The sequence below is a fragment of the Calypte anna genome, chromosome 20, assembly GCF_003957555.1.
Source record: "Calypte anna isolate BGI_N300 chromosome 20, bCalAnn1_v1.p, whole genome shotgun sequence".
NCBI classification, from domain to species: Eukaryota; Metazoa; Chordata; class Aves; order Apodiformes; family Trochilidae; genus Calypte; species Calypte anna.
This window is the reverse complement of record NC_044265.1, coordinates 10,354,081-10,381,026: the sequence shown is the minus strand read 5'-3', so window position 1 is coordinate 10,381,026 and position 26,946 is coordinate 10,354,081. Positions and strand designations below refer to the sequence as shown.

General features: G+C 39.2%; 1 protein-coding gene across 1 annotated transcript in view; it reads right to left on the bottom strand.

The window, feature by feature from the left end:
* Positions 1-26,946, bottom strand: part of GNAS (GNAS complex locus) — a 134,644-nt gene that overhangs the window by 84,881 nt on the left and 22,817 nt on the right. The gene's annotated exons all lie outside the window — the stretch shown is intronic.

Below are 26,946 nucleotides of genomic sequence, written 5' to 3'. Positions count from 1 at the left end.
CACCTCGCTACAACCTCCTTTTGGGTAGTTGTGGGAACAGCTTTAGAGCCCTCTAGGAAAGGTTTTTTGGCATGTAAGCAGACAAGAAATATTTGCAGGAGTTGGGGATTATATCGATAGAATTCAGAATAAGTTTTAATGGAGTTGTGTCCTGGGGCATTTGATACTACACTTGAAAAATAATTACTGCATAAGTACAAGATACTTCTGAATGTACATATTTATCCATTTTCTCAGTTGACAAACTGTGAATATGTGCTTAGGGACTTACAGAATGATCCTGCAGATGCTGATGTGCATGAATTAAGTTTTACCAATGTGGGTATTACAGGGCAAACACATTTCCCCAGCACTGGGCAGCTCCTCACTACACAATTCCCAGGACGCTGGGGCCAGACGAGGCGGTGTCGTCTTCAGGGCTGGGGCAGCAGGGAACAAGCCAAGTCATGCCAGGTGGACCAGGGGAATACATGCATGCAGTTTTTTCTACATAGGGTTTTGCCAGCTATATATATATATATCTTTTTTTTTTTTTCCTAATATATTTTTGAAAGAGCATTATATAAATAATACAGCAGTTTTCATGCACAAGCTTATCAGCTGCATTTGGAAAACAAAGATTAATGCTTTGCTCTTTGTAAAACCTGATTCCCTAAAATACATAAATAGCTTTTCTGTTTCTCCTCAAGATTAGTGAAATGACCCTTACTATCTACATATTATTTATCCTCATTTTCAAAATTCAATTATCTATAACACTATGTCCATGCACACACCTTCTTATGTCATCAGGTTACTATATTTAGAACCACCTACAGTTAAATAATTCTGTGAACAGAGCAAACAACTAGAAGATCACAGTTAGTGTCATCAGATACATCAGCTTAGTTGCCCTTGCTGAAAGAGGGGTGGAGCTTGGGAAAAACAGGGAAGATCACCAAATCTCCTTTGAGGATTTAGAGGCGTTTTCTGTGTTTTTAACTGTCACACCTCTGGGGTACATAGAGCCTAAGAGCTTTGGAGTCAGTGGAAAGACACTTCCTGACATCTCCAGGTGGTGTTTTAGCCTAAGGCAGTTTTAAAAGAGACACTTGGTTCATTGATGCCCATATTCATCTGAAGCAAAGATCATAATTATTCCCCGTACCTTTTATAGGTCTTTTATGTATTTGTATTGTTTCTACATAATACATATTATTCAAATATATTTAACTGTGGTATTTACAAGGTAAGCAGAATTCAGTCTGAAAATTATAAAATCTCATAGCATTTATATAGTCACAGGTATGAAGAGAATGCAGAAATGCCAGTATCTGCCACTTCATGGAGTGGGGAAAATCTGCCCCAGCCTCCAGGCTCTGCTTCCCTCTGGGTCCCAGCTCGGGGGGGAAGGGAGACTATCTCAGGCTCCAAACAGTTCACAAAAGAATACACAAACAAGATAAAAGTTATTGCAAGAGATATACAAAAGGCTAAAATCTTGGTGAACGGTGAGCAGTATCAGGATGGAGACAAGGGAGAAGTAAATATGCCAAAGCATCTGCTGACAAAGGAGTTGTCACTGTGTAAATGCTGTTGTCCAGCAGCACAAACCCAGCCCTGTCCCAAACACAGACTGGGATGGGCTTGGCAAGGTTAAATTCTAAAAGCCATCAGTTGATGTGTTGAGGCACAGGAATTGCTACCCTCCTGGTATACATACCCTGTGCCTCTCTCTTTTGAGTCTGAACAAACCATGAGGTAGTTGAAAAGTGAAAACACTATCAGCTAGTTAAGCAAACACAGTTACTTACAACAGAATTAAGATTTAGCTCCTTGTAGTAGAAGTGTTATCAAAGCATGAAAGTGTCAAAAGACAGAGAAAACAAAAAGAAAATTCTCCATTTTTTTAAAGCTATCAGTAATTATAGATCTTTTTTGTCTTTCTGAAACGCAACAGGACACAAGACAACCCTACTTCACAAACCCACCAACTTGCCATGACTTTTTTTCCTTCTGCTGTTCTGATTAGGGGAGTATTGTTTGAAGAGTGAGCATACCAACATATTAGCTGTTCTCATTATTTTTTACTTGTTTAAACAACAAAGAGCTGTGAATGTGTCTTTAGAGTAAACTGTGTTACTTACTGGAGCCAGTTGTATTAGTTCCCATCTTGTAAAAAACTGCGTACTTCAGTTTCACAAGATGACTGCCATCAGAAGGGTTAGTGCAGGCAAAATCTGATCCTTAACTCACCATAAAATTAAAGCTCAGTTCTGAAGGACCTGCAGTCTTTGGAACAAATAAATGCAAAGATAAAATAACTATATGCATGGCCATAGTGCCTCTGTGATCAAAATCTACTAGAAGATTTAAAGTATTAAAACGGGGGTGTTAAAAGACACTGCTGAATGTTAAGCAAAAATATTTGTCAAAAATGCAAAATGGCATGAATGTGGAAGTGGCTGTAAGAGACATTAGAAGACCTGTATCTATTAATTCTGTCCTACATTACTTAAAAAATCAGTGAGATAGAAGGTTGTGAGCATTGCACGCTTACAGATGAAATTAAAATTCAATTCTTCTGTGTCTAAATATAAAACACAACAGGATCAGATTCTGTTGAATTTATTTTTCAGTCTAAAGTAAATGCAAAGACTGAGACACCAACAGACATCTCAGCTTTAGGATTTCACAAAAGAATGGGGGATTTGGCAGAGTGAAAATTCTGCTGTTTCACTTCTCAAACCAGAAAAAATGTCACAAGGAGAGGCAGCAGAAAGACTCAAAGTGAATAATATTTTAATGGAATATTTGTGTGGGACATGTACTGTAAGTTTCATATGTCTATAACTCATTTAATTCCACTTAATAACTTTACTTAATGCCTTTTTTAATTGGCCTAACCTCTATTGCATTCTATAGAAAATTGTAAGATCTCTTAATATTCTTCATGTGTCTGGAAAGAGGAGTTTTATTTCCATGCTTTTATCTGTTCTCCCTCCACAGCTTTTGCCCCAAAAACTAGTTTGGTGCCTGAGACAATTTTTAACAATGGTGTGATCCTGTAAATAAACATGTAGTTTACTTGGTTGAGTAGTCCTGCTGAAGAGTGTAATTTATTCAGACTTTGCTCTTCCCAGAGAAGACAACTCTATTAGCTTGATTTCCAAATGGTTAGAAAGATATTAACAGTACAAGTGAGAGAGAACTTGTTGAAAGAAGTTTCCCCTACCCTATATACATACATAAGCTGTCCTTTTAAGATTTACACTGGTATAATCAGTCAAAAGGTCCTCAAGAAAAATACTGTATTTTTCCTGTTTTAATTTACTTTATGTATAACAGTATCACATACATTTTCAAGCATTTTCCTTGTGCTAGACTCCCTTGTCATGTGTGAGGATATCCACACTCGTATAGGTAAGTGACAAGGAAATGCTGTTGAAAAATTCACTGACATTGGCAGGAAAATGTAGATGGAAGGGTTGCTCTTGGAGTTACTATTTTCTTAACAGAAGAGATTTTGTGCCTGTTAAAAAAATGCCTCTGAGACACATACTTCAATGTCATTCCATTCTTTTTCTAAATGAATGGATACAACTTTCTGCTTCTAGTTCTGATGTTGCATCCATTTTACACTCAGTCAATCAGTTAGGCTTTGAATTGACTTGATTTATTTTTTTAGACTTTTTTGTTTTAGGCGAGACCTAGATCAGGATGTCCATCTCACACCACAGGTGCCTTCCAAACCCTCCAGGTGATGAACACATTTCCTATTGCAAACAATTCACATTTGTTAGAAAGTTGAAGGCGCTGAGCACTTTGGATATGCCAGCCTACAGAAAAAAAGGAATGGTTTATTAGTTTTCAGATGGGACAGTTGTACAGCTCCTTACAGGCTCATGCTGTCCAGAGTGAACAAGACCTTGTAAACTTTTGGCTGTGAACTGTGGGGATGGAACTGTGACCAAACCAATGCGCTCAGTCGGAAGGGAAGACACAGACGACATCAGGCTTGAGCATCCCTTAGCAACCAGATTGAAATGGCACTGCAGTTTTGAGGATGTTGCCAGCCTTCCTTGCCACTGGAACAGCCTGTATTTGAGTTCCTGCCATGGCTGAGGAGACACAGCAGAGAAGACAAAATTTGTAGCTCAAGTAGTAAAAATGATAGTGGTGATCTAGCTGTACAATTTCCTTTGTTTCTGTTTGTAGGAAATAGCCTATTTTCAGCAAGTCTTTTTCATGGAAGGATACAGAATTTAATTGACCTGAGGAGCACATGAAACAATGGTTCTTACAGCAACACCTTTATCTCTGATTTACTTTAGACTCTTTCCATTTGAATACCTAGACTGTAAACTTTGTAACATTCCTCTCTGTGATATCAGGATGAACTGAAAGAGAGCTAGGCTTGCACATGTGAACAACAAAAATCAAACCAAACCACCCAGAAAAATGCTCTCTGATTTAAAGCTGTCAAGGAATGGATCAATGTACAACAAACTATGGATCACTTTACCACAAACCTTAAAATGCAGCTACAGCCACGCATCTCAGTTATCTCCTCTCCCTAGTCCTCACACTTGTAAGCCTGTTCCACTCCTAAGAGTTTGGTTAAGAGCTGCTAACCATGTCAAGAAGACTCCAGGGGAGAATATACAGACCTTTAAATCCCTCCCAGCTGAACATATGTTATTGTAGGATTGTTTTTAAAAGAAAATAAAAATCTACGCAATATTCTCTGTTCTTTTTTTTTTTTCCCCTGCTAAGGTTTGCAAGGGATTTCAAATACTGGGAAAAAAATAAACAGTGATTGAGTTTATATTAGAAAGGAGCAGAAGAAGTTTCCCCTGTGCGTAGCACCTCAGAGGAATAAAATCTCCTACAGAATTAAGAAATAGCTGCAAACTTTTTGTTGAGGAGCCTACATTACCCAAAACTTCATTTCACTATCCTGTGAATTCACAGTGCCACGGATAAGCAATTTGAACAGACTTCCCTCTTGTAACAGCAGGGTTACCTCTGGGACAGATTGACTCTTTCAGTTAAATACTATTTTTTAATAGCACACACTGTATAATTTTGTGTACTGATACCTCTCTGTTTTCAAGCCTGTTAAAATTTTAGCTTTAGAAATACAGAGCTGTGAGCCTTCATCCTGGACCATAGAAGCATCTGGTGGTTCAGTGGCAAAGTTATAAATCTGAATGTATTTAAACCTCAGTAAAATTAGTCTTTTATTTAATTCTATGTGAGGATAATTACAGTTATGATTTAGAATTAGATCAGTCTTTTTTTCAATTGCTTTCATTCTGAAAAGGTCCCATGGCCCCTTGCAATGACTCAGGTCTGCTGCTCACACTGTCCTTAGATGGAGGCATCCTCCATGAGCTATCGTCCTGCAAAATCCTTTGGACTCTTGGAAGAAGGAAACTTGGTGATAAAAAAAGAGATGGTTTCAAAGTCTCCCAGTTACCCTTTGACCTGCTGAACAAGGAATCCTTGAGTAATCTCAAGCCTGCTTAAAGGAGAAACAAACAAATTAAAGCCAAACAATAATCTAAAAAGGAAAACCAAAGAAAACAGATTGGAATTGGAGCACAAATCCAGTGTGGGTTGTTTTCAGCTGTTTCCTTTTCAGAGGCCAGAACAAAAATCACTTTAAAAAGCACTGAAAAGTAAACAAGGTAAGAAATTTAGCCATGATCAATCAATTCAAGAAGGGCAAAGAAGGGTCACCAAATACAATGACAAGTTTGCCATATGGGAGTTAGCCTGTCTGAATGCAAGGGAACATGCATTGGCAGGAAGAAATTAATGCACCACTAATGTATTCAATAAAAAACAAACACAAAACACTTAAGTACAGATACCCCAGAACAAACAGAATTAAAAGGAGATACTTCCCTCTCTGGCAAAGAAGAAGAATTTTTCCATACAGAAATTCTAAATTTGAGAGGGATTTTTGCTTTGTTTTTAAATAAAAATAAGCCCGATGTCTACTAATAGAATTAAGCAAGACCTTCCTTTAAACCAAAGGAAAAAAAACCCAACAATAAAACACTATTTACTCCTTCCTTTCTCTTTGAGGCTTTTCCTCAGAAACATTAAAAAAGACTTTAAGGAACTTGTGGAATGACTAAGAGCTTTTCACCTAGCAGCTTTTATTTTCTTGCATGTTTTTTTTCCCACTGATACTTATTTAATTTATTAAAAAAAAAAACCTTCTTATGTAACAGCAGCATATCTGAACTGGCCTCACAACACACACGGGGTGCTGATCAAAAAATAAATTGTACCAAGTCTTTTCTCTGATTTAGTTTCAATATTTGTCAACATTTACTGCAGACCTACCCGCAACTGCAAACTTCTTTGTTAAAGAATTATTCTGCTTTAATCCTTGTTATGTTTGGGTCACAAAACTCACGGAGGCTGCAGTAGTAGAGCCCGTGTTTTCTGAACACCTGGTTATAGTTAGCTCCTGCAAAGTAGCACAGAAGTCCTAAGCCTTTCTCCTGCTGAGAGGGTGAGCAGAGGAGGAGATGCTCCTGGCTTCACCCCCCAGCCCACCAGGCAGCCCCCATGGCCACGGTTCCATCCAGATTAGGGTGGGAGCTGGGGCTGAGCGTAGCTCTCCCAGAGCAGAGTGAGCTACCCCCCAGCACTCATGTTATTTATTACTGACACTGCGTTCTTATTTTATGGTGCATAACAGGAAGGGGAATAAAGAGGATTGTTAAAATAGTTCTCGCTAAGTTGTCACACAGGTTTTGATGTGCTGTCAACATTCCTCTCCTTCTTTTACGTCTTTTAAATAGAATGATGTTCAGGCTTTCACTCTCAAAGTAACTTCACATTTTAGTGCTCACAGACTGCAACACTCTCAATACCAGAAGCCATTATTAGAGATGATCTGCAAGGAAAAGAGAACTGTGATTTTGCTCCTGCCTCTGCACTGCAAAAGGCCTTTCAGAAAGGGTATTTCCTCCTATCTTAATCTTAAAAAGTTAAGCCGAGATCCTAAAATTACGTACAGACCCAATTATAGAATAGGGGTCTTTTGTACCCTATTTTTCCTGAAGAAGCTGGCTGTCTGGCAAACTAACAGCATCATTACTTCTTAAGTGCCTCGATGTAAAATTAGAGTGCCCTACACACCCTAGGGCAGTTGCAGAATTTAGACCCTTTGCCAGTGTTCCAAATAAGCTGTTCTGGTGAGGGTTCACTTGTGCATTAGATTTTAGAAGTGTACATAAAACAATCTATTATCCTTAGGTGTGCAATGAAAAGTTTCCCTTGTAGCCCTATCTCAGACAAATCCAGGAAAGGCTTCCATTGCCATGGCTGGGAGAACCAGGTAGCAGCCAAGGCCTGGACCCAGCTCCAGCCCTGGGTTGGGTCAGAACCTGTGGTTCCAGAATCCCAGAACACTGGGATTCTGCCTCTGCCACATTAAAGCCAGCAAAGGCTGGGTCTATGGACCCAACCCAGCAGGATGCTTGTGCCTGTTTCAGCACTCACAAAATGTCTATGGAGAAGAGATGGATGTGGAGATCCAACAGGGGCACAGGATTCAGGAGACTGATCTGTTGCTGATGGTTTGATCAGCACAGTCACCGATCCATGCAGGACCTTGGATGAGCTGCTTCCCCTTCTGTGCCTCTTTTTCCAACTACCTTTTATCTTCCCCTCTCATATAGGTTGTAAGCTGTTTACTTCCAACATGTCTGCACAGTATCGAGAACCAAGGGGCCCTGATCTCACCGGTGACCTTTAAGCTCTTCTGCTACACATTTCATAATAAAATAATTATTCAAAAAGGAAGCTATTTTTTTTAACAGTCTGTCTTCTTTTTCTTAACACCTCTTTCACTCACATTCTTAGCAACATTAAATGAAAAAAAAAAAAAGGCTCTGCTTAAAATCTTAACAGTGTTTTTCTTAAGTGAAAATGCTGAGAAAGCTGCTAGTATTCGTGTATTATTTTGAGTACTTCTCCCACAGACCCTCCAGCAAAACCAGGGAAAGCTAGAATCAGCATGCTTGTTACATTTAAAGTACAAGACAAAGATACTTTTTATTTTGAAAATAGGAAAAAAAAAAAAAAAATGCCTGCACACCATAAAGTGCCAAACAGGGCAGAAACCCGGTGCTGTGTTCTTTTGCCGGTCACCTCCAGCTTTGCTTTATGCTCTCTGGTGTTACAATAATGAATTTGTTTTTCCATTGCCCTGTGCATGCTCTCTATTCTAAGAGTGACCCATTCGCTCCTGAAGCAATCGGCTTTTTACAGCTTAGTCTATGCTATGTAAACAGAGCAATCGGCACGGCTGAGCCCCTGGTCCTCAGGGGCGAGGAGCTCCCCCCACCCTGGGACCTGACCCAACCTCGGAGGCTGCTGCCCACTCTCTGGATGCCAGAACTCCCAAGACTGCACCGGGAGACCCCTCCACCACCACCTTTGCTCAGCAGAAGGGCTTTGATGGAAAGCCACCTTGTCCTCAGAGTGGCCAAAGATCCAGGGATGCTGCAAGGGGCAGCAGATCCAATGGTTTTTATCCTGCTGCCACTTTCAAGCTGCAGCTCCTCAGGCAGCCCATAAACAAGAAGAGGGACCAGTAACCTGTCCTGCCCTCAGCCAGCAGCCCTGGGGTAAAGGCAAGGGGATATGGTTTTGGTTTTTCCCCTTAGTCCCTCCTGGCACTGGCAGTCCCAGGCTGAAGGCAGGGCCCTCCTGCATGGCTGCATTTCACACCCTATATATAAAATACACAGCCCTACATTTATTCTGAGAAATTCTTTCTATGAATTGGTGTTACTGAGGGGTATATATATAAATATATATATATATATATATACACTAACTCCATGCATGTGAGAGTTAAGGAAGATTTGTCCAAGGAACTACTTCCAGAGGAAGTGCTGGGCAGCCACATTATTTGTTTTGTTAAAAATGATTTCAGGCTCGATAATGCCTCTTTATCAAAACTACACATGTGCTGAGCATGCACAGGGCCGTGTGCTGAGAGGCATACAGGAAGGGGTGGATTTAATTTATTTCTTTATTAGGAATATTGTGGTACTGTAAGGAGAATCCTGGCTGAGAGTGTGAAATAAAGCCAGACTTTCAGAGGGTATTTTGAAGCCTTAAGTTCCTGTGCTGCCTTTTAGAATTCAGTCTTAAATTCTGTATTCCTAACCCTCTGTTCTGTCTGGACCATTTAAGGAATGGGCATTGGTATTATTATGGAGCTGAGCAAGTACCTCATAATGTTGCCATTAATATTAATTTGACAGAAAAATGGAGTTTAAGCTTCCTGGTTTTACTTTCCTTGAGTGAGGAAACTAGTGAGGGAGTTTATAAATTCACAGATCTGGCAGGCAAAAGGGACTGAGGCAATTGTGACACACTAAAAATAGTTCAATGGTGGATTAAAGCATTCATGTTGCTGGAGAGACTCTGGATCCAGCAGAATGATGAAGACCACAAAGCAGAAACAGAGCCACCATGATTTACCAGCACAGACCATCTCTCAGCTTTCATCCTAGAAATAAGATTTAATTCTTCTCCATCCCAAAAGCTAGCTTGGAGGGAAGAAGGGGCTAGAAAGAATGGACTTCAGATTTTCTACGAAATGGACTGCATTTGTCCACACTGACCAAGCTAAGCAGAGAGAAGACATGAAACTGATGGGCACAAGGATAGTGACCCAATTTAAGACCCACAGGTGATAAGATCAAACTGTGCAGCAAAAACTTGCAAGAATGCTATTTCTCATTGACCTGTATATGCTTAGTACTGCTTAGGAGTCAAGTTAAAAAGGCTAAGAAATTCTTTGCCTAAAGATGAATACAAGAACTCCCATTGCTAGAGAGCTGAGACTGAGAATCATTTATGAAATCAAGAACGTGAAGGGCTGAAGCAGTGCTTTCACTAGCCAAGAAAATGGATGGTAGCATCTCATGGCCCCAAAAATTCTACAGGGATCTCTTTATGGAAGTATTAATGTTAAATCTATAAGCTAGAACAAATGATTCAGGTTAGAGGTGACAGAATCATACAGATTCATTGGCTGGAACAAAATATTCCAAACTGGTCTGCATGGAGAGAAGAAAATGAGGCAAGACATGATCCACCATGACTTGAGACCTCCTGCCCTAGTAACAATTATGTAATGGTTACAGTCTCTTAATACCTAAGAAACCTTGTTATTGCATCGAGTTCTCCTGTCTAGACAGATATACATCACAAATGAATCACCACTGACTGGCTTTGAAGACCCGAGCTGAAGAGCACTTCATGGTGTAAGCCACTATCTGAACACATCAACATTTATGGAACAATTTTCTGGAGACAGTTTTTTGATACATTACCTTAGGGTATATTGGTTGTGAGAAACTCTGATTTTCCAGGAGTATCCTTAAATGACTATGAAAGAATGACTATGCTTAGCAAGAGAGTTTCTTGATCACAGAGACCTAAGACTGAAAAAAAAAGAACCTACCCTCGCCCAAAAAAGACATTAAAAAAACTAAGATAAACACATAAACAAGGAAAAAATACAAGGGGGGAAAAAAAAAGAAAAAAGAAAAAAAAAACCAAACAGGCTTGAATTCACCTCTGGGTCTGACTATGCTGTTCCTAACTATGCAGGTCTGCCCCTGCTCTCCCTAGAAAACCTTGCTTCTTTGTGAGTGAGCATCTCTTCTCTTAATAATTTGAAACCCTCTTCTGCCCCTTTGCTTCAATTTAAAATGCTCTTTGCTTCATTCCATTACCAAACTGCTAATCAGCTTCTCTGCAAAATGGTCACTGCCCTACAGAATTCTGTTCCTCAGTTATTCTGAATGATCCCAGCTTTCTGATTTGTCCTGCTGGAGTTGTTTCTCTCTTTGGCAAGGACATAGGGAATCTCCAGCATGGGCCTATATTTTAATTCAGCACAGACATTACAGTACAGGGCGAAGGATGCGGTGAAGGCTAAGGTGTTCTCAAAAACTGTGTTCTCAAAACCACAGTTTGACTCACATATGCCCCCAAACAATCATACATTAGCAATTATAATGATCTTTAATTAAAAAAAAAAAAAAAAGGTTGCTGTTCTTACAGATAAGGATCTATAGAAATACTTGTATAGATGCCATGAAAGTCTATTTTTCAACTTACATTTCAGTGAGGGAATATTTAACAATCTTAACTACATTACTTGAATCCTACTCTAAAATTAACCTCTTTGAAGTTTTCTTCTTAAAAAAGCTTTAAAAATTAAGCAGTTTGAATTATTTTTCTATGAACCATATAATCTTCTTAAGTAGTAAAAAGTTAACTTCAGCTCAAGTCATTCCACTTGGACAAATGTGATAAAAACAAACAGTAGATTGATGCATTTTGTTTCAATCTCAAAATGTAACATCGAAACCCTGATTGCTATAATTTCTCATGGTAAAGCTTTCTAAGTGTTTAAAGCCAACAGACTTTGGCTTTTATACTGGAAAATCTGCTGTATAATTGTCATTCTCATCTATATTCTTTATTATACTGAAGTAAGTAATGCAGCTAATTCCTAAGAAACCTTGTATTTTAACAACTTGTCCTAGCTCTGGTACTGCATAACATAAACATGTCTAACACTGAGAACACAAATATTAAACTTAGGAGATGCTACAGTTTTAAACCCTGGGGTAGAAGCTGAGTTTGCACACTATTCTTGAGAGGAACCTTTGTTGCCAAAGTGTTATGTTTCGTTTTTAGAAAGCCATGATCACCTAAATAAATTTTGTAGCTGCACACATATTATTTCGTGGAGCACAGTTATCAAATGTTCAGTACAGAGGTACTGAAGAAATGAGGCTGGGATGTGGCTCGGATCCTAGGGTACCACCAGAGGAGAATTTGGGTTTGGATGCCTCAGCACTGAAACTCCTTCTCAGAGATTCCATCGCTGTCGAAACCAGAACCCAAAAAAACTCCCCTCCCGGTTTTTAATCCTGCTTAAACCCAAATATTGGAAGCAGGTTAAGATCTATGAACTAACAGATCTGGCCTCTTTCCACGTGCTATATTAAGATGCCATATTTAGCTCCTCATTCCCAAATACTCAGGCATTTAACCTCTTCCCTCCATCCCTTTCATCCAGTTCCAGAATACTACTAACCCACAGGGCTTGCACCTTCTACATCATGATTCTATGATCTTTATTCCATTTCTGTTGGCTGTTTTACGTGTAATGAGAGCAGCTATCCCGTGGCATTGGGAAAGGGACTTCACTTGTGCTCCCTCTACTGTCTGCTGGGCTTTGCAGCAGCACAGCAACACATGGAGAGGAAGCTGCAAGTTCTGGGCAGAAAGGTCTATTAAAGGCGAAAGTTACTCTTATTAAATTCTTAGAATATTAAGATCCTAAACATGAGATCCTCAGCTACCATATCACCTACCCAAACTCCATAAATTATGGACGTTTTGACTTGCTCTCCTGGGACCGCCCAGTGTGAAATGAGGGAGCCCTGGGAGGCAGCTGTGGCAGTGAGGATGGAACAGTTTAGAACAGCCAAGCAGACACAACTCCCATCAAAATCAATGTAAACCACAAATATTTAAGTTCATTTCTCCTTCAGGCCCTTTCAGTTTTGATTATTAGACCAGAGAAGTCCTTGATAAGAGAACAGGAGGCTGAGCTCCAAGTTCTGACCCAGGGATTTGTGCCATGCTTAGACACACGGGTTTTGCTTGACACAGCCTCTCACTCCTTGGTTGTGGAAAAGACATTTGTGCTTTACCCTGGCAGCAAGCATGCATAATGTGAGGAGAGGAGAAGGAACAGGAAAAGACTGGTGACCCATCTGTGATTCCTGCTCCTGATCATAGATGTTTCTCCCTGCTTTTTGCAAGACAGATGAAAGTACAGAGGGCAATTTTAAATTACAATTAGAGGCTCCTATCAAGGACAATGCAGAATGTAAGAATGAGCTTTGGAGTCAGCAGTATCTACATATCAAACAGGGAAGCACCACAGTGACTTACTGCTGGAGAGCTAGACTGCTGGAGTACTTCATCTGTTTCGATGTGGTTCACACTAACAGAGACCAGCAAGTAGTATCTGCTTAGTACAGTGAGGAACATCAACTGACCAATTCTTCTGTCAAGAAAATGAAACAAAACCCAAAAATGCCAAGCAGTGAATCCTCTTCTCAGTATTCAAGGACCACTTGTGTGGCTTGCATGTAAAGCAAAGAAGTGAGGGACTCATGGCTGAGCCCCTGAAGAGGTGCAGGTTACTGGTAGTTACTGGTGGTAACCGATAGTAAGCCAAGAATGCAAATGGATGGGACAGGTGAACATCACCATCCAGCTTTGATCTCTGGCCATTCCTCATGGAAAACGTGCCAGTCACCTTCTAAATATTGGTTTCAGTTTTCCTGTTACATGGCTCTTGACACTGCTACTGAACCTGCTGCCTCTGGGAAGAAGCCTGCTGCAGAACTCCTGGTGCAAGGAGGTTACACTCCAGCTGATGACAGAGGTTTAAGGATGTCTCTTCACTTTGGTTGAGAAGGATATTTACAGGGCACAACAGATAGAGAAGGTCTGTGAACAGCCAAATACCTAAACAATTCTCTTGAATCCTTAAGAACATGGAGCACTTTCTCTGTCTACTTGCTGGAGTGCTCCATGCCCATAGCCCAGGAGCAAAGAATATTTACTGTTATTTAACAATACAGTCGTCTACAGACTTGACTTATTACCCAACAGAGAATATACTGGGTGCAGACCTTGCAAAGAAATTATCAACAACTTATGCCTTGTACTTTTTTTTTCTTTTTTCTTTTTTTTTTTTACTTTTTAAAGGAAATATTTTATTTAAGAAAAAAAGCATGTGAATAAAGGGACAAAGTGGAAGTTACCTTCATGCTCTCTTTAAAAATTACAATTTTGTTTGACTACTTTCAGAAATACCTAATTAATATTTAGGATATTATGGATTAAGTGAAAGGTTCACACTGGATTCTGTCTGAAATGTCTACAAAACAAGACTTTAAGTCTTTGTTTATGTTGGCAAGTAACCTGGCTGAGTATAAAAGCCAAAGGTATGACTGACTACCTCACACATTTTACAACTGTTATTCTAAATAGGTATTTCAGAATTTACATCCTTACAGAAGAATCCTCAAATAGACTTTCTTACAGGGCTTAAATCAAACATACTGTAGGACATGCTTCCTGTTTTGTCACTGTATTTTAACTATACTTTAAGAACTAAATTGACTTTTCCTTAAACAAAGATTCAAAAATTGAAAAGTATGGAGATCACAGAAATCTATCTTGACCACAATCCACTGGCATTGTCTGGGGTAAATACACAATGCAAATTCATGCAAAAGCATGCAAATTGTTTGGTTTGTTGTTTTGTTTTGCTTTTTTTTGTAGTATTTAATATTCACCACCAACTTCCAGCACTGATAGCAGCTTTCATACTGCCTGTAGTTAGAATCTTATATTACATCTGGCACTGAGAAGACACTTAAGTTAAAATGAGTGAGATACTTTTAAAGAAACTTACAGGTTCCTGTAGTTGGATTTCCTGAGTTTCTAGGTGAATAAACCAAGGCTCTGTTATTCTAAAACTGGTTACAGGTAGAGAAGTCAATGGCATCCTGCAGAAGCCCATTTCTGCAACAAACTGAAGTACCATATTTTAATCAGAACTCAGTCACAGCTTCTACTTTAATTTGACACATTTGAAAGTACTTACAGTTCTGAGAAGTAAATTCAGCTTGCTAAACAAATGCTTTTTCTGCACATTTTTTCTGTTACAAGTGATACAGCTTCTTCATACACAAGTATTGGGAAAGAACCAGATAAAATTGATACTCAGGATGGCTGGGTTGCTGAAAGCTGTCGGGGAATAGTTTTCAAAAGCACCTGGAGACCAGATTTGAAAAGGTACTTTTGTATCTAAAGATGCAGGAAGACCTCCAACAGGGCTTCCAGCTGGATCTATTTGCCATAACTACCACAGTATTTTAAAAACAATCCTGTTTGGAACTTTGCTGTATTTTTAGGCAACTGAATGTCTCTAAATACCCCACATTATATTAAGTGGAATCTACATTTTCTTTTTAGAAGATGGTAAAAGCTACTCAGAACCATAAGGCTACAGTTGCACCAGTTGTTCCCACTGCCTGTGCTGCAGGGGCCACCAGCTGAACGGGGCTGCTGATGTCCTGGTGTGCTTTTTGGAGCTGTACTTCAGGCTGTCGTGTTCTTTGCCTGGATTCACAGAGGGGAGGCTGAGTGTTTTATGGCTGCTCCTCCTTCTGTTTGCATATTTCAAACAAGCACCCACAAACGGATACTTGGGAGGATATTTAATTGGGAAGCATACATGCTCTGCATGCATAATATTAATGCACAGGAAATTCTAATGGTGTATATTTAATGTAACCAAACACAAAAGCAACAGCCAGCAGGCACAGAAATCTCCTCATTATTTCAAAGTACTATTTATGAACATTCACTGATTGCAGTTGGTATTCTGTTGGATATTCAGCTTTTCACTTCCTTTTATTTTTTTGTACCTAGGACTAACATTTTAACTTGAACCCTGCTGAAGCTGTGCCTTCCTCTCCTCTAATGATCACTACAATTCTTCTAATATAGTGCAGAATATATCTTGTGATGCACAGATAATTTTGCATTTCCCAGGGCACGATTCTACACACGATAACATAGAGAGGTGTATGTAATTCTACAGAAATCTGCTTTATTCACAATTATCTTTCTCTTGCAGTTATTATCTCCTGTGAAAATATTCATCCTGTGGCCCTCATCATTTTCACAATAAAGAATACAAAATTAATGGCAAGCCCTATGAGCATTGCCTGTAAACAATAAACTGGACACATAAATTTAGCCTGTGTATTACAGCACAGTATCTAGCCAAAATCTCACAAACTGCCCTGAATATTTTTTTTTTGCTTTCTTTTTGCCAGCTATCTTTTGCAGATCTGCCATCTTCTGCTTTCTTGCAAATTCATGGTTTTCAGGGGGTTCTTGTTTCTGCTGCCTTCTCAGATTACAATTTCTTTTGTGTTAATTAAGCTGAAAAATTGAAAGAATGTCGCTGACTCTACAAAGAACACAAAACAGCCTTGCTTGAAAAGCTAAAAATAGATTGTTCTGTTCAGAAGACAGACGACTCAGTCTTCAAACTATTTGTACAATGCGAATTAATTGCAGATGGCCAATTCATTTATTTAGAACTCCGTGACAGAAATGAAAGTGCTACTGCAACTGATTATGTGCATAAAGCACATTTCAGGTAGTGGGGTCAGAGCGTATTGTTATTTTCTGGAAGTCACTTTGTCAAAAAGTTTTTTGATCTGATTCTCTCTCTCTCTCCAGTCTGTCAGTCTCTCTCCCAACAGCTCGGATTTAAGACGTGAGACTGATGTGCACAAGCTAAAAGTTACAACGTCCTGCTCACATTTACTTCTAGCATTCACAGTATATGTCATAAATCACTTACATTCCTGTGACTAAAATCACATTTTTATTATGATGTAAATGCTGTAACAAAACCTACGCAGATTATTTAACTTATTTGAAATTAATGCTGTATATCTTTTTTATGCCGCAGTATTTGTTTTAAATAGTGTTTAAATATTTTAAAAAAGCAAAATAAAATTTAAAAAGGCAATAAAGTTTAGAGGTTTTTTTAAAAAATAACATTGATTTACTAGGAAAAAATTCAGGAAGATCTAAATGGAGCTAATATTCCACCCTGGCTTTTATTGTTAGATAAATGGGAGGTTTCCAAAAATACCATCTACTAGACAAGGGTCTATAAACTGTAGCTGTGAAATAAAAATATTGAACTAGATAAATTGTTTGGGATACAGAATGATCTGTACTAGAACTTTACAGCAGATCTTGAACAGCATGAGGCCTACTTTGTGCTAGAAAACTAGAAATGTTGTCATTTGGGAGTCTAAATAATGCCAAGAAAAAGAAACTAAATATCAGAGTCCCTTTTCTCCAACGCCAGTGTCTCTCCTTCACAATTTTACTACTTCACAGTCTCCAAATCCTTCTTTGCAGTCTTACTGACTTGAAAAATGTGCAAAAGTTGATCCATGCAGGGTCTGAGCTAACAGGGCTGTAAGAAAACCTCCCAAGAAGTTTCAGGTGGTATGATATCTGGCATGCTGATAGTATCAGAGATATTAGATTTTTTCTGTTACTGTTTAAAAATAACACGTTGTGTTTCAAAGTATTTATATTACATCTTAAAGTCTTTAAATCAAGACTGTTGTTTTTTTAAAGGCCTTAAGTCTAATAAGCAAAAAATACAGCTTAATGCAGAAACAAATTAAATTTTCTGCCTAGACAAACAACCCTAATCTAGTAAAATTAAAATATCAGTCCTCTTCACTGTTCAGGCTCCTTCTGAAGTAGTTCTTATTGAAGTTACTTAACTTACTGGTTATCACAGATTTAAAAGGTCTAGACATCATTCCCTGCCCTGTATTTTAAGCTATATTCCTTTCCTGCAGCTTTACCCAAACTCACACCAAGGTCAAGGGAATCAATTTGTCTTCAAGCAATACAAAACAGGCTGCACAATTAGGCTACATCAGCTTCCCTCTGACTTTATGGACTGCAAAAAAAAAAAAAAAAAAAAAAAGTTTAAAGAGAGCAACAGCTTTCTAACAAGAAAAAATCCTTTCCTAAGGAAAGAAACTTTGCAGGATTCCTCTTAAAGATGACCTCCATCTTGCATATTTCTAAATGTTTTTGTATTTTTCCAAGAAATACAGGAGATACCAAGGTGGAACACAGGACCATAAAGCTGCTAAGTACCAAAGGTCACCTGCCTTTAACTACATCTATAAAAAAGGTTGAGATGTCCTGTCAGTTCAGTTCAGACAGAGATTTACCAAGGCTTAGGTGATGGGGAGGGGAACACAGCAATGTTGTTACACATAACCCACTCCTATGCATGTAATGAAGTTATACACTCCCTCCATTTAATTTTTATGGAAAACTGAAATTCTTTAGCCACACTGAAAAGCAGCAATCTGCTACTATGCTTCAAGACATTGAGTAAGAAAAATGCTACTGGGGAAAACATCAGCAGGCAGCAGCCATCATAAACCAACCAACCGTGTCCTAATGCCGAGACGCTTGAAAAGGAAGAGAAACAAAGCTGATTTTTTTTTTTTTTTTTACTTCCCACTGTGGATTCTTTTTTATTTATAGTCTGTGGTGGGGCAGAGTCCATACGGATCATGTCCTTACACAGACACATCTACCTCCTCTCAAATGAGGAACATCTTTGTTTACTTAAACTATTTTTGTTAGACCTAGTTTTTGCTGGTTCTGAAGAGTTTTGCCTTGCTTTTAAACATCAACATCTTTGACAGAAGCATCTCCTTTAAGTACCCACAGAGTGCATTGGTAGACCACATAAAGGTGATACATACATATGATAATATATATATATATATATATATATTTCACTGCTTCCTGAGGTAAATCATGTCACCCAAGGTCTTACTAATAAATAAAATGCTTTCAAAGCATTATCTGTTAAGGACAGAGTACAGCAGAAGCAGAAAGTTTGTTCAACAGAACCAGAGCAGAGTGTGGGATATAAAACAGTACATTCATCAAACATTGGGTTTATACCATCAAATGGGAGGATTTAGACCCAAACAGTGCAGGCAAAGTTGGGTCTCCTCTTAGAGCTTTCTAGCTCTGGAAGGATTTGCAATATCTCCAGTGCAACAGACACAGTACCCCATGCAGAGCTGGAAGAGCATTTTTTGGAGACACTGATAGAGCCTGCCACAACACAAATAACCAAAGCACTGTCCTGTAGGGTGATTTCACTTTAGGTGCATGTGCTTCATTGAAGACCAGGCAAAAATGGTTGAAAATTCAAGACAATGCACAAAAAAAAATGGGAAAATGCACGTGGAATACCCCCCACCTACACAGAACCAGTCTGCCCTATAACTTAATATGCAAGAGATGAAGCACCCTGTGCCTATTGTGGTAAGTTGAGAGAAAAAAGCAAGGAAAGTAAAAAAATTGTTGGAATACTATTCTATAGGTGAAGTGACTATGTGAACGTGTTTCTCTGATTGCAAGGGCTGTTACACATTTGTAGCAAGAAGAGTGGTTAAGTGTCTGTTACTTATTAATTTATTGCCAGGACACCACATGAAGGTACAGCACGTCTGTAAACCAACAGCCAAGAAGGCACACCAGCCCACTTTTCAGCAGAGACATCTTCATTAAAAAGCCAGAAAGTTATTTTTTTACTGAAGTGGCCCTTAATAGGTAAAGATGAAAATTCAGTGTCCATGTGGTCATTACAATGCTTCATGAGGGGGGAGGAGGAGAAGAGAAAGAAAGAGTACTTAAATGTGCTTTAGCTTTTTTTTTTTCCCAACTTTTTGCAGTTTTGGGCTAGCAGAAATCTTAGTACTCCTTCTCTCTAGCACTTTGACTAAATGTCCTCAAATAATTTTTAAACCAGGAGTGCTAGAACTTAGCATCTTCCCAGTTAATGGCACAAACAGGAGAAGTGTCAGCCCAACACTCTTTTCTCTGACCAGAATTGTCCCTTCTCTGGTGCCCTACATTCGCTTTCCTACGAAGCCTTTCTGTGACTCCTGAAGGAAAATCAAGTCACTAGTTCTTGCATAACTATAGTCTCTGTCCTAGCAGAAACTTGCCTATCTGGATGTAATTAGAGCTCAAGGAATAGCCTGTCTTTTAAAACAAGATGAAAGAAATCAGGTTCCACTATTAATAAAAAATAACAAGGAAAAAAAAATTTCTTTGTACAGAGTGCAAGATTTCTGAAGCATTGAAAATCAAGATATCCCACTGTTATTCATGATGACTGAAGAGCTGCAACATTCATGTTTTCAAAGGTCACTGTCTTGTTTTTATTTCCCCATCAGGTTGCATGAAAGGAGCACTTCCTTTCATTTTGTTCAAAATCCAAACCATCAAATAAATATCAGCATGGTTGAACGAAAATAAATCCATCACCTTGTAATTTTTTAAATAAATCAATATACTGCTATGTTTTGAAATGGTATAAGACAAATTTCTCCCCCTCTATAATTCAAAACCAGCCTCAACCAATTACTTCAAACTTTTTCCCAGACGAGACACATCTCCTTTGGCTCAAGGTTTCACATGACAATTTTCAAGCCAAAAAGAGTTTCTTCCACAGACAAAGTTGGAAATGAGAGATAGAAATCACTCTAATGATAGGTACTGGGTTATGCCTTTCAACTATGGATCCATGCCCATATCTCTATAATTGTGACAATATTTTTCCAAGCAGAGTATCACGTTGTATGTAACACTGAAACTTCCTGGTCTCTACTCCTTCTCTGCTGCATGGTTACCATCTTATTTTTATAAGCATTCCATTCTGGGGCTGGCCCTTCAGCTTTGGCAGAGCCAGGCAGCTTCTGCTTTAAAGCAGCTATTTTGCAACTAGCTGCTGCTTGCTGCATCTTTCTTTTCCAGCCAGCAAGTACCTGTAATGTTTTCCTCTCCAGCTACTGAGAAAATGGCACATTCTCACAGGTGCTGCCCCTAAAACAAGGCATGTGCTGGGAATAACCAGCAGTGAACTGGACCACACAAGAATATGCCAGGGTGGGTTTCCTTTCTCATTTCCTTTTGGAAGGGCTGCAAAATGGCTGGTTTTACACAAGTTCATTATAAAATTGTCTAGATTCACATCCTGCTCATGCTGGCACTTCTGCTGCTGGACTGGCAAGGTTTGCAACAGAGGAAAGCTTTAACTGCCACCCCAAATCAATGGATAAACATCAGGGGAGCCACAAACAGGCACTTCTGAACACTCACTGGCTCAAAAATAGCGGTCAACAGGGCAATGGCAACAAACTTTGCTTAATATTTTAAGCAAAGTAACTACTGTATGATTTAACTGTACTTGAGCTGTTCTGTAGTGAGAATCAAACCCTTTTCAAATAAAAATTAATGTTCTATTTTTTCCACAAAAGCAAACAAACAAAACCCCCAAATGAATGGATTTAGAGCCCCCAAAATGCTAAGCAGTGCCTGGAGGGAAGGGCTGCCCCTCCCAGGTTGCCAGGGTAGGAACCAGGTTCATCCCACTATTTGCCAACAGGACAAAGGAGCTCCCTTGTCCTAGACGTTTACATGGTTGTTTCCTTCCCATTTTCCTCAGCCTTTTAATTGCTGTAGTTAAGAGACACATACACACAGGTGAACACTAAGAGAAAAATGCAACCATGGTCACAATCCCAAAGGCACCTCTTCTTCTGATACACCCAAAACCTCTCAGGACATTTTTGGCTGATCCGTGCTCCAGATCAGACATTTGCATCAAGGCAGAAAGTACATCATGGATTTTTAGCAGAAGTTACTTGCTGCTCTGGCAGGCAGTAATTAGATTATGAGAATTACAGCAATGACAGGCTGGTTGTCTACTTGCTGTATGGGCAGCCTGCAACAGCTTGGAGAAGAGTAAAGCATTCAGATTAGTATAGGGATGAGCTCAGTCTAAATCCAAGTAATACCAAAATAATGCGTATTAATAAATAATGCCTCTGAACCAGCACGCTTACTGCTGCAACACTCATCTGTATCCTCTACTGCCTATGTTACCAAACCACTGATGCAAAATGTCCTGTGTATGGGGCCCTCCAGTCGTTTGATCTTCTAGAGCACCTCAGAATCCCGTCTTCCTCTGGGCCATATCCCCCACACACTTCTATCAGAACATCCTAAAAAGGTGGGAACATTCTGGGACTCTGCCTGACAAAAAGACTGCAAGTGTACCTTGCAGTGGCAGCCACAACAACAGTGCTCCAGATACTGACAGACAAACTAACGTAGCAAGCATTCAACTTTGCTTATAAAATTCCCATATTCAGCACTGCCACAACACATAGCTTGAAAAATCAGAGCAGGGTTTTCCCAAATATGGGAAAGCTGACCTGCACTGCCGTGCCAGCCCGGGGCAGGACGCAGCAGAGGAGCTGGAGCCTTACAAACCCTGCTTGCCCCTTTGTCTGTGCTCAGCAGACAGTCTGGGTCCTTCCTAGAGTGATGGGGTGATGCTGATTTAAGTCTGTATTATTATCACATTATCTCTGTACTGGGTTCATTTGCCTGCTTAGCTGAACCTGTAACAATAAGGCAAGAAGGTTTGCCCAGTACTTCCATCTGAAGCTGCATGTGTCCCTGCATTACTTCTGCGCCTACAGCAGGGCTGACACTCAGCTCTACACATCTGCATCCTCCTCTGGGACTGGGCTTTAGTCCCTTTGGAGGCTCCTTGGGCTCAGGAGCTGTGCTTGATACCCTTGTGTCAGGCCAAGGGACCCTGTTGGGCCAAGCTCACACTCATGTGATGAATGAAACCCTGAGTGTGGCTGTTGGAACGCTCAGTGCTAGCAGCTCTCTCTCCTGGGCTGCACGAAAGCCCTTGAGCAAGCCCTCAGAGCTATGGAGGTTGAAGGACAAGGTCTAGGGGCTCCCACAGACCCCCTGGAGGCAGATTTTTGGGAATATTCCATTGTTTTGAATGTATAGAAAAAGCAGAGCAAGCAGTGCCAGCGACCACGGAGGAGCAGGCAGGGCCACTGCCGGCAGCTGGGGAGTTCTCCCTGGGAACAGTTGATTCCGCGGGTGCGGTCCCGCACGTTGCAGTCAGCAGTGTTTGACTCAAACAGCCTCGCTGCTCCCAAAGTCCTAACTCCGGGTAAATGTACGAGCAGCAGTGTGTATTTATAAACTGCTTCAGAAAAGCAGGATGAGCAGGGCTGGGACCATCCAGCTGCAGCTCTGGTTGTGCCAGACAGCTGCTCCGTCAGAACTGCTGGGAGAAACCTCGCTCCTTTGCAGGGGATGCCCTTTGAGACTCGGCAGGAGTCTGTTTTGGCAGCTACATGCTGCCTAAGGGAGAGACCTTTGAAAGGTGATTTTTTTTTTTTTAAAGACACCAGTGGTATGAGCTGGATACCTGGCTACATCCTTCTGTCTGTGAAGGATTACCAGAGAGGGGAAAAAAATCTGGCTAAGCACTATTAATCAACAGATAATCACGAGTAAATTTTTTTTTTTTTTCTTTTACAATTGTTAAAATCAAGCAAATCAATGACATGTGGCTTTTGAGCTTCCTAACACATTTTTTATTCTGCAGGTTTGGCAGCTGCCCCAGGGGAGCCAGGGCTGCCCCACAGGAGGGGACCCCCGGCAGCTCTGCCCCTACCATCCATGCATGCTGTGCCCCAAGCTAGAGCTGCAGAGCCAGCACACAAGAGTAAAGGTGTTCACAATTCAAACTAGGATAGTAACAGAACTGGCACAATCTGGCAGAAGAAATTAAAATTCTAGGTTGTTTTGTTATTAACATGGAAACAAACTATTTAGGTAACTGAAAGCCTTGCATCAGTTTAGGAAATGTTAATTACATCAGAGGTTTTACTGTAATAAATTTCTTTTTTCCTTTCCAGTTTTCCAAAGCCTTAGGAATATTTCAAAGAGAATCCTTCCCAAATATGCAAACAGCAAGTCAATACTCTGAGGTTTTTTGCCAAGCTTCCATTTCTCTACAAGTCTCACTCAAGAAAGGGATTCAAAATACATTCAAATAAATAGAAAGGGACCAGAATATAGCAGGTCTGGTATTGCCAAATCGTTATAGATAATCAAAATAATTGCTAAACTAGTCATACATTTACTCATCAAGTGACCTCCTGATATTAATGTGCCCCCTTGCAATGAGAATGAATTTAAAATGCCTGCTTCTGCTGCTGCACACAGAAAAGAGATCACAGAAGCTGGGAGGAGGTCTCCAGTGAGCTCCTGGCAGGGGCTGTTCCAGCGAGCTGGGAGTCTTCTGCTCTGAGATACTGTTTAGTGGATTTTACTATTTGAATTGTGCCAAGGATAAGGAGGGTTCCTGTTCTCTCACCAAAACCCCACCAGCATTTTCCTTATTTTAATTAACCAACTTTCCCTGAAGAAAAAGAAAGCTAAGGATCAATCTCAAATGTCATAATCAGTATCTTACTAATTGCATTCCTTCCTTTGTTTAGAAGTGCCATGCTACTCTCAGAATACTAGTTTTCCTTGTGCTCAATTTTTAGTATCTAGAAGTTGCTAAAAATCTATTTTCACCAAGATTTAGGGATTTTATTTCTATAGTTAAAACCCAAATAATTCAGTATTACTTTTTCCCATAATTTAAGATTCCTAAATTTCCAATCCCTAATTTTCCTTTAATTATAAATATTGCAATTACATGTTTAATGTTACAGTTACAGTTCACATTTAGGACAAAGCTAATTCCTTTGCCTTGAGCCAGTATAAATGTACAGATCAATCTTCAATTACACATAAAGCAGTCTGATGCATCTCTATGCCATTTAGCCCTCAGTTTACAGCAATGCTGACAAAATCAAGTACAGAAACCTGACTATCATATAATACTATTTAAATCTGTAACTAGAATGTAAGGAAGAAAGGTATCATCCAACAATTTAAATTAATAAATTTTATTTATGCTATGTTAAACTCAATGGATTAAATACAAGAAGAGAGGGGCAAGTTAAAAGGAAAAATGCATGTATCAAAAAAGTTGATTCATGACTACCCCCCTTGGCTCTCCCTTTATGTCCTTACTGTGGTAACTTGCAAGAGGAATTGTTTACCAGACAAAAATGGTAACTGTCTTCTTTTAGAGATTTTTGGCATTGCAATTAATGTCTTTTTTTTTTCCTAACAAAATGTAATTCTTCTATGAAGTTTCTAGAGAACCATATTGACTTCCCTACTGCGCACTAAAAAATTCTACTTCTGCAAAAATAACTCTGGACAAAGAATGCAAGACTTCAGATGTGACTTTCCAGAGATAGTCTATCTTTAAATTGTTAAAAAAATACTAATATTTTACATGTTCTCAAAACTCTCAAATATATTCTTCACACAAAACAAATACAATTTATCTGACATTTTAATAATAACTTAACCCTTTCAAATAGGATGGTAAGTTATTACTGCACTCCTGATTCTGACTCCTTTTTTTAATTAGTATTCTTTTAGTGTGTAGTAAAAATACCCATGAATGTTTAAGTACTTACTGTGTAAATATGCACTCTGTGAACAATATCCTCACCATCATACCACTGGCAGGAGAGGGTTAAACTTTATTACTTGCAAGTAACAATCACAGGATTCATTCCTTTGAAGCTCAGGCAAATGAAAAAAAAAAAAATTGTAGAATTTTGTTATCTAAACCAACATAATCCCAGGAGTTAATCTGAGCTTGCTGTTATCAATTACTAACATGAAGAGACATGCCACCTGTACTCTCAAAGTTGGGAAAATACAACAAAATGCTAAAGCAGCTACAAACAGGAGCAAAATAGCTGGAAATGCAGTGCTAGCAATTTAACAGCTAATAAGTTTGAAGAGCCATGTATAGAAATCCAGGAATTTCATATGATGTAGGTAGTCACTTCTACACTACAGTAGTAAGAAAGCTTTTTCACTTTTACTTTCACTCCTGTACCACCAATTCAACTTGGAATTAGATATACAATTCAACAACCCATGAACACAATGAAAACCAATAAATTACTAACTTGCTCATCACTGTTTCTGAGAATCAAAATATTTTTTAACCTATGCTAGACAGCAAAATAATACCCTTTAATAATAAGTTTTAAAATCCCTCACAAGATTTATCATCTCAGTTTAATTTCTTTGCAGACTCCCAAGAGATTAATTTCAGCTAGATTTGAGTTGTTTTCTCCTAGTTCTGACTTAATAAATTATGGAGAGCAACAAATATTAAGTGTGTAAAAAGGTAACAATGTAAAAATGACAATTCCTGGAAAAAACAGTCTTTAAGTATTAAATTCCCTGAAGAATAGAAATGGGCAAGATGTGTCTCAGACATCTGACTATTAGTCAACTATTGTTAAAGTGATCCAATTATTAAATCGTGAAGAATTATTTATTTTACTTATATAAACTATCCCTCTTTGCTGGGTCTGGAATAAATTAACACATTTAGTTTTGGTTTGTTTTTTTTTTTTTTTTGCTTACTATGCCAAGAAGAATGACTAAGATTTTTCTATAATAATATTTTGATAAGAAAATGAATGTTCAGTTTAGATTCATAACAGGAGTCTCTGCATGGTTTTTATGTGCTAAACCAAATATGAAATTATCAGTTTAGAAAGATCTGAACAACCTAATTTAAAAACAGCTTTGCTTAAACACAGAAAGTTGGGGTTTTTTTTTTAGCTCCTTTATCAAATGAAAGCATGTTTGTGCTTTCAAAAATATACTGGTTGAAGATTTTAGACAGGCTTCACTAATTTAAAATGATCTAGAGAAATAAGATGTGGAATGCCCAAGCCTTTAAAAAAAGAAAAAAAAAAAAAAAAGGAAGAAAGAAAAAAAAAAAAAAAGAAAAAAGAAAAAAGAAGTAATTAAACACTCAGGGCTTAGTTTGCTAAATACAATTAAGGACATTCGCCTCCTTTCTCACGTTGCCAGATGAAATGCCCTCCCCCTTCTCCAGCCATGGCAGCAGCACTTGAAACCACCTCGGAGGTTGACACCCGACCTGAAAAAAGGGGGAGACATCAACCTGCATTTTAAAACTAATGCTTTCCAGACGCATCAGTAATGTCTCACTACAGACACTGGCGTAATCTGACTCGTGTTTGGTTTTCGTGTTTATTAGCCGAGGAGCACACAAACCCGCGGGTCCCAGGGGCAGGGCAGGGCGCAGGGGAGCTGAGCACCATCGGCAGGGCTGGGCCGGGTCCTGCCAGGACATTTCCTCTATCCAAAGGTAGTAAAGATAACTAACCAGAGAAGAGGCGTTACAAAAGGCACCCCTGAAACACCCCTAGATGAGGA